Genomic DNA, 9,421 nt, shown 5'->3' on the forward strand with positions numbered 1-9,421 from the left:
TTCGAGCATTTGATCTTGTATTTAGGTGATAGTCAAGTCACCATGTTCACCAGCTTCTATGTGTCTTGAACCATTTTAAAACTTTTTCTTGCCCGTAGCTGTTTCTAATGTGCCTAAAATAATTACTTTAAACTCGCTTTAACTGCTAGCTAGTTTGTTTACAATTAAACTTTATGAATTATTGATTTGATATGGCTATAATTACTTATTTCAAAATCATCTTTGTTTTCGTTTTCTTTCGATAAAATCTATAAAATATTCTATTACTTGTAGTTGTTGATTTTCAAAAACTACGTGTCTTAACACCTGGGTTTTTTGGTCTCCACAAAAATTATCTGGACTAAAAAAATCCAAAAATGATAATATTTAAAAAGAAACTATATATATATATATATATATATATATATATATATATATATATATATATATATATATATATATATATATATATATATATATATATATATATATATATATATATAGTTTCTTTTTAAATAGTGAATAATTGTCAGCTGTCAGATCATTAGCATTTTGAGTGAAGCAACTTTTGTTATCGTGAAAAAAAAATGGATAAAAAGGAATTTGGCGTATTGATAAAATATTGCTTTTTGAAAAAATAGAGTTGAAGCAAAAACTTGGCTTGATGCCGAGTTTCCGGACACTTCCCCAAGAAAATCAACCATCAAGGATTGGTATGCTAAGTTTAGACGTTGATACATGTTAGAAATGAGCACCAACAACGGTGAACGCAATGGACGTCCAAAAGAGGTTGTTACCGACGAAAACATTTTAAAAAATCCATAAATGATTTTGAATGACCGTAAATTGAAATTGAATGAAACACCAGACACTCTACTATATGTCATTTACGAATATTTGGGTATGAGAAAGCTCTGTCCAAATGGGTTCAGCGCGAGCTCACTTTTAACCAAAAACAATGACGAGTTGATGATTCGGAGCAGTGTCTGAAGATGTTCAAGCATAATAAATCCGAGTTTTTGCATCGATATGTGACAATGGATGAAACATGGCTCCATCATTTCATTCCGAAGTTCAATCGAGAGTCATCATCCATCCTCGAGTGGACTGCACACGATGAACCCGCTCCAAAGCGTGGGAAAATGCAACAGTCAGCTGGAAAGGTTATGGCGTCTGTATTTTGGGATGCGCATGGAATAATCTTCATCGACTACCTTGAAAAAGGAAGGACCGTCAACAGCGACTATTATATAGCGTTATTGGATCGTTTGAAGTACGAAATCGCCGAAAAAACGGCCGCATTTGAAGAAAAAGAAAGTGCTGCTTCACCAAGACAATGCACCGGTTCACAAGTCAATGTGCAAGCAATTTGGCTTCGACTTGCTTCCTCATTCACCGTATTTCCTGATCTGGCCCCCCGCGACTATGTCTTCTTCGCAGATCTCAGATTCTCAAGAATGCTCGCTGAAGAGGTGATTGCCAAAACTGAGGCCTATTTTGAAGCAAAGGACAAATCGTACTACAAAAATTATATCGAAAAGTTGGATGGTCGCTATAATCACTGTATCACCCTTATGTTGAATAAAAAATTTTGAAAAGTTGACACAATATTCTATTGGCGCATCGTAGTGTAATGCAGCTCGTTCCAGGATCACAGGAGCACTATGTCTGCGGAATTGCTCAATTTCATTATGTCGTGCTCGCTGTTGTTGTGTTGGATGTGTACGAACTCGTTGCCTATCTACTTCATTGTCACTCTCTAAAGAACACAATTCTTACATAGCAATACGACTGTTTTCTTGATCTTTCTCTCTCTGGTCGTCAGTGCGATTAGCAAGTGAGGTAGCTATTCGTACATTTGATTGACTGCGACGACATAAGTCAGGTCGTCTTCTCCTCGACATCGTAAATTGTAATTAATTAAAGTTAGAAAACTTCTCGCGCACTTAGCAGTAAAGTGTTACTATGACAAAAAATCAACAGAAAAAAAACAGCACATAATTTGAAAGTTAAGAAGTTATAAGTTAAGAAAGTTCTCGCGCACGTAGATTGTCGGATTCGATCCTCGACATCAAAGAAAAAACAAAATTGTTGTTTTTATTTAATTTCGATCATTTTATTTATTCATCTTTTAAACCATCCCTGGACTTCCATCAATAATTCAAGACCAGAAGATTCAAGAAGAGAATATATATATATTTAAATTATTCACTTTTTAAATCTTCCCTGGACTTTCAAAAATAATATATATATATATATATATATATATATATATATATATATATATATATATATATATATATATAGTTTCTTTTTAAATATTATCATTTTTGGTTAGTCTGGCTAAAACTCGAGAACAGCTGATTTTGGAAATAGAAATCGAAATTTTGGTCTTGAATTATTTTTGAAAGTCCAGGGAAGATTTAAAAAGTGAATAATTTAAATATATATATATATATATTCTCTTCTTGAATCTTCTGGTCTTGAATTATTGATGGAAGTCCAGGGATGGTTTAAAAGGTGAATAAATAAAATGATCGAAATTAAATAAAAACAACAATTTTGTTTTTTCTTTGATGTCGAGGATCGAATCCGACAATCTACGTGCGCGAGAACTTTCTTAACTTATAACTTCTTAACTTTCAAATTATATGCTGTTTTTTTTCTGTTGATTTTTTGTCATAGTAACACTTTACTGCTAAGTGCGCGAGAAGTTTTCTAACTTTAATTAATTACAATTTACGATGTCGAGGAGAAGACGACCTGACTTACGTCGTCGCAGTCAATCAAATGTGCGAATAGCTACCTCACCTGCTAATCGCACTGACGACCAAAGAGAGAAAGATCAAGAAAACAGTCGTATTGCTATGTAAGAATTGTGTTCTTTAGAGAGTGACAATGAAGTAGATAGGCAACGAGTTCGTACACATCCAACACAACAACAGCGAGCACGACATAATGAAATTGAGCAATTCCGCAGACATAGTGCTCCTGTGATCCTGGAACGAGCTGCATTACACTACGATGCGCCAATAGAATATTGTGTCGACAAATCAGTAACAATTGGGGAAATGACACTAATTTGTAAATATTGCAAGGCGTTAAAATACAGTGGTGGATCTACTGGATTATGTTGTGCTGGAGGCAAAGTAAAATTGCCACAATTGGTCCCATCACTAGATCCTATACGCTCTTTAGTTTCTGGGATAGGAAATTATTCTAAACACTTCTTGGTCAACATTCAGAAATATAGCGACTTTTTCCAGATGACATCATTTGGCGCTACACGTATTATACAGGACAATTTCATGCCCACTTTCCCACAGTTGACCCAAAATTTGCATGCGGTAGTTACCAAACACATGATACATGGACCTTACGTAGTTTTCAACTACAATTCAATTTGTATGGTTAACGGTAAGTGTTCTAAACGATACCCAAGAAACCTGATTGCTGAAACCATTACGGGAAATGATAGATACCCATTGTATCGTCGGCGATCAGATGCGGACAATAGGCGATCGATAGTTGTGAAGGTAACAGCACAAATCGTTAGATCGTGCCATACTCGTCATTATACAAAGCTTTTGAGACTCACATTTCTGTGGAATATTGTAACTCTGTAAAGTCGATAAAGTACATATGTAGATATGCTAACAAAAGTAGCGATATGGCCGTCTTCGCTGTAACCAATGGAAATGACGAAATATCACAGTACCAGATGAGTCTCGCTATATAAGTAGCAACGAAGTAATTTGGCGTATCTTTTCATTTGCGATCCATGAAAGACACCCTATAGTAGTCCATTTAGAAAATGGTCAGAAGGAAAAAAGTCGACGATTCGTACAAAGGAGTACAAAGGAGCGGATGTCTTGATACCGCGTATACCGATGATTCCAACGGATTTACCATTAGATTTTAAACTTTACAATTTCCAGTACGTCTGCCCTTTGCGATGACCATAAATAAATCTCAAGGCCAGTCGTTGGAAGTTTGCGGAATCAACTTGAAGCTTCCCTGTTTCGCGCATGGACAATAATAAGTCGCGTGTTCGCGCGTTGGAAAACAGTCATTCTTGTTTATTTACGCACCACAAAACAAAACAAAAAATATAGTTTATCAGAAAACTTTAAATTGGTTAACAAACTGTATCATAACTGTGTGTGTCCTTGTTTGAAATTGAAACCTTACAAATAGCCAGTATTGCAGAAAAACTCTAGTTTTTAAGTATGAAACATCATGTGTAATTAATCGAAAATAATAATAAAAATTCATTCATACCGAGCAATTTTTTTATTAATTACGGAGGATCGCTTGAGGCACTACGAAGTTTGCCGGGTCAGCTAGTATTAAATAAAACCTTTAAAATTAACCACCAAAATGCAATAAACATTTAAAATTAAGTAACAGAAAATAAATTTTAAATTCTTATTAAGAATATCGATATTTTAAGAAAACGTCTTTAACTCTGCACCAAAATATTAATATCGCAGCAAAAGAACACCAGAAAAAATCTACATTTTTTCGGCTTCCCTAATGTAAAGTCTTGCACCCTTATTTTAGATTCTTCCATTTAGAACAATGTATAATATAGACTACAAACAAACAAGGTGTCACATTTCGAAAATAGTCAACCCCTTTTCCTAGCCGTAAATACACCAAAAGGTGTTCCGTACGGACCCCGTCCGTGTAGCAATTCCTGGAAATAAACGAGCTCTGGCTCCCGACCGTACGCGAAACAGAATAAATAAATATGTAGATGCATCGAAAATAAACCGATCTAAATTTAATTCCAATGTGGTAAAACTTACAGTCAATAAGCAAAACTATTTCTTGAACGGCGCGCCTTAACGGAGAATTTTTCGATGCTGGTGGCCGAAAATCACGTCGATTTATGTTGTTCCTATCAGGGTTCCGTTAATAGTTGGAAAACGATGTTTCTCGGGCAATGTCCGGCTTCAACAATTATCCATTCAATAGAGTTATATTGATTTCAAAGTGATTTAAAGTTCAGATATATAGTCTTGTAATCAGGAAAATAACATAACACCCATAGATTGTTTTAATAATACTTTTGTAAATACATCATGAATATTAATAATAGTCATAATATGGCATAATAGTTATATAATGTATATATAGAATATTAACTTATCAATATTCATCATTCATTCTCAGTTTATTTTAGTTAAAACAGGGACACAATCCTGATACGTTTGAAGATGTAACCGAATCAACCTATAAAATTCGTCTACTTGTCAAATGTCTGTAAAATTCTTCAAAACATTAGCGACATGAAATATAAGTTTTGATATATTTGAACTCGCTGCTTAATATTTTGATTACTCTGATTGAAAATGCGAAGGCTAATAAACAGTCACACAGGCGTCTCTAACAGGTCAATTAAAAAGTCCCCGGCCTGACATATAGATGGCGCTACTATAATTAAATCCATATGTTTTTTAGTAAGCCCTAACCCTTAAAAGATGGGTGTATAAATTTGACAGCTGTCAGATCATTAGCATTTTGAGTGAAGCAACTTTTGTTATCGTGAAAAAAAAATGGATAAAAAGGAATTTGGCGTGTTGATAAAATATTGCTTTTTGAAAAAATACAGTTGAAGCAAAAACTTGGCTTGATGCCGAGTTTCCGGACACTTCCCCAAGAAAATCAACCATCAGCGATTGGTATCCTAAGTTTAGACGCCCAAAAGAGGTTGTTACCGACGAAAACATTTTAAAAAATCCATAAAATGATTTTGAATGACCGTAAATTGAAATTGAATGAAACAGCAGACACTCTAAAGATATCAACGGAACGTGTATATCATGTCATTCACGAATATTTGGGTATGAGAAAGCTCTGTCCAAATGGGTTCCGTGCGAGCTCACTTTTAACCAAAAACAATGACGAGTTGATGATTCGGAGCGGTGTTTGAAGATGATCAAGCATAATAAATCCGAGTTTTTGGATATGTTGGATGAAACATGGCTCCATCATCCTCGAGTGGACTACACACGATGAACCCGCTCCAAAACGTGGGAAAATGCAACAGTCAGTTGACAAGGTTATGGCGTCTGTATTTTGGGATGCGCATGGAATAATCTTCATCGACTACCTTGAAAAAGGAAGGACCATCAACAGCGACTATTATATAGCGTTATTGGATCGTTTGAAGTACAAAATCGCCGAAAAAACGGCCGCATTTGAAGAAAAAGAAAGTGCTGCTTCACCAAGACAATGCACCAGTTCACAAGTCAGTGTGGAAGCAATATGGCTTCGACTTGCTTCCTCATTCACCGTATTTCCTGATCTGACCCCCCGCGACTATTTCCTCTTCGCAGATCTCAGATTCTCAAGAATGCTCGCTGAAGAGGTGATTGCCAAAACTGACGCCTATTTTGAAGCAAACGACAAATCGTACTACAAAAATTATATCGAAAAGTTGGATGGTCGCTATAATCACTGTATCGCCCTTATGTTGAATAAAAAAAAAATTTGCCAAAAAATGTGTTTTACTATGGTAGGCCGGGGACTTTTCAATAGGACGGAAAACTATTCTTAGATACTTAAAAAGTCTAAAAGTACCTAGAGAGGTCTGTATGTTTATTGACCTCCGCATATTCAATCAGAGTAATCACAAATATTAAGCAGCGATTTTAAATATATCAAAATAAGCAAAGCGCCAAAACAGCGTTTGTAATAATAACCTCTTATGTTTCATGTTGCTAATGGTTTCAAGAATTTTACAGTCATTTAACAAGTAGACAAATTTTATGGGTTAATTCAGTTGCATATTCGAACGCATCAGGATTGTGTCTGTAAACTAATTGAAAATAAACTAAAACGTAACAAAGCAACTACTCTGATGACCTCTTCGTTCGGAAGAATTCGGTTTATGTCAGAGATTCATCCGTCTGCCGAACAACTACGGCCACAATACATACGACCGGACAAGGGTAGTAGCAAAAGAGGAAAACGGAATCTTTCTCTTAATCGGAACGTTTCTGATGTTAAGGAAGCAGGAAACGGACGAAATGGCCTGGCCGACCAACGCCATAACAAAAAGGAAGAGCGAGGGAGTTTATGATCCGTGTACTTTGACTGCCACGGGCCAAAATGTATCCCATAAATCAACGAAGCAATAATTACGCGAGGGCAGAGGGGTTTATCGGGGGGCTTGAAAGGTTAGGAGAATGAAAAAGTTATTTTAAGGTAGAACGACTCCCCTAGGAATTAAGTATTTTTTATCTATCGGTTATTTACTACGGATAATTACATGAAACATCCTTCCACAGATAGGGGCAATTTAGTCATCATTTTATGGTAACCTACAATTAGACCGTATAAGCACCAATAACACTAAATAATACTATCATTCCATGTAGCAACAACGCTAAATATCTCGGAATGAATCTTGATGCAAAACTTCGCTGGAAGGAACATAATAAAGAAAAGAAAAGAACTAGAATTGAAATATAGGAAAATTTATTGGCTAATTGGAAGAAAATCAAAATTATCAGTACATAATAAATTGCTATTATATAAACAAATACTGAAACCTATATGGATATACGGAGTTCAATTATGGGGATGTTCTGCAAAGAGTAACAGAAACAAAATACAAATTTTTCAGAACAAAGTCTTGAGAAGTACTGTGAGCTCACCCGAATACTACAGAACTGACTACCTACATCGAGACTTTCAGATACCCACAGTCAGTCAAGAAATTAAGATAATTGCAAGGGGGCATGAGAAAAGACTCCATTCTCATTAGAATATTGAAGTACTGCAACTTTTGGATACCAATACAGCAGGACGCAGACTTAAAAGAATCAAACCATCTGATAGTTTGTAGTGTTGTGTAGAGGTGCACTTAATAAAAAATATAGCATTTGGAGAAATAGTACCAAATCATATGGTCGGTGCGCCACAACTATCTCCATGTAATTGTTTATACTTTCAAAACCTTTCCTTTTTTCAAAAAATGAATAAATGCAAATCACCGCCAATATATAGTAGCGAGCCAATTCGAAATCACAATTATTCTTGAAAAATAAAGATAATTCTTTAATATAAAAAAGAATATTTGAAATATTATCAGGAATAATTAGATATTTCCTGATAATCTGGCAATAGCGCACTAAATTCGTTGTTGTATCTGATACCGATACATTTACACACATTATTCTATGCGGTATATTTATATTTATAATATTTATTTTCGATTAAAAGTTTAGATAATCCATGCATCTTAAACCATATATTTTTATACATTAGTCAACATCTAACTAATAACTATAAAAATTAAAAATAACTAATAAAGCCAAATGCCCATGGTAATTTGGCTTCACGAATTGTCAAATATGTTAGTGCACCATAAAGTGTAATAAAAAAAACCTGATTTCAACAACACGAGATAACATGTTACACTACCAATAACTCCATAACAATAGTTGATAAAAATGTTGTAAATCACTGCTATCAAAGAGTGGGGACATATTCAACGATTTTTTTGCTGTGGATATATTTCAACTGCACATAAAACTAAATATTTTGCCACAATCTTTCTCTAATATAAAATACCAATATTAAAATAATCGTTGAAATGGGAAATACAAAATGTTCTATATAAACATTATATTAAAATAACAAGTACTCAATGACAAAGTCTGAAGTTTATATCGGATTTAGAACCAATTATTTTTCACATAGTAACAGTGTATCGAAAGTTCCTTTGCCACATCTCAAAAATTGTGGTAGTATATTTATAAATCAATATTATGAGAAATATAAGTTACGTAAAGTATATAAAGATAATAATAATGACTTAAAATTGCCAATAAAAAGATTGTGTTCATTATGCTATATTATATGAGTTCAGAGAAAACAATAAAAAGTATTGTATCGGAGGCTGTGTTGCCATATCTTTAAAAAAACTAAAATGTTTACTGGTTGATTAAACAATATTTCTTTACATTAACAAAACCTCTAATATCAAGTATTTTTCTTTTAAAATAATGTTCATATTTAAATTATTATTGTATTTATTATTATGATAGACAGAATAACCCAAATATTTATATGCTTGAAAATTTTAGCAAAACATAAATTAAGTTAACCTTATTTAAATTATTGTGTATTAACAACAGTATATCCATTGTCATATTTTCCAAAATTATGGAAATTGTTGCTGTTTTTTTCAGCTTTATTTACACAGCCGATTAGAAAAATTTTATTTTAAATCAATGGCTATATCTAATTAATAACAAAATATATAAATATATACATAGATAAAAAATAATTACACACATTTTGTATCCATTAAGAGTGTGTCCCACAGATGGTTGTTTTTGTTCTTTTTTAATGATTTCTTCAATATTTTTTTATGATATTGATGCAAAAATGGTAAGGAAAGTATACAGAAATGTATAAAAACTTC

The sequence above is a fragment of the Rhynchophorus ferrugineus genome, unplaced genomic scaffold (assembly GCF_030347505.1).
Source record: "Rhynchophorus ferrugineus isolate W39M unplaced genomic scaffold, kcgeb_rfMv2 rfM1, whole genome shotgun sequence".
Lineage (NCBI taxonomy): Eukaryota > Metazoa > Arthropoda > Insecta > Coleoptera > Curculionidae > Rhynchophorus > Rhynchophorus ferrugineus.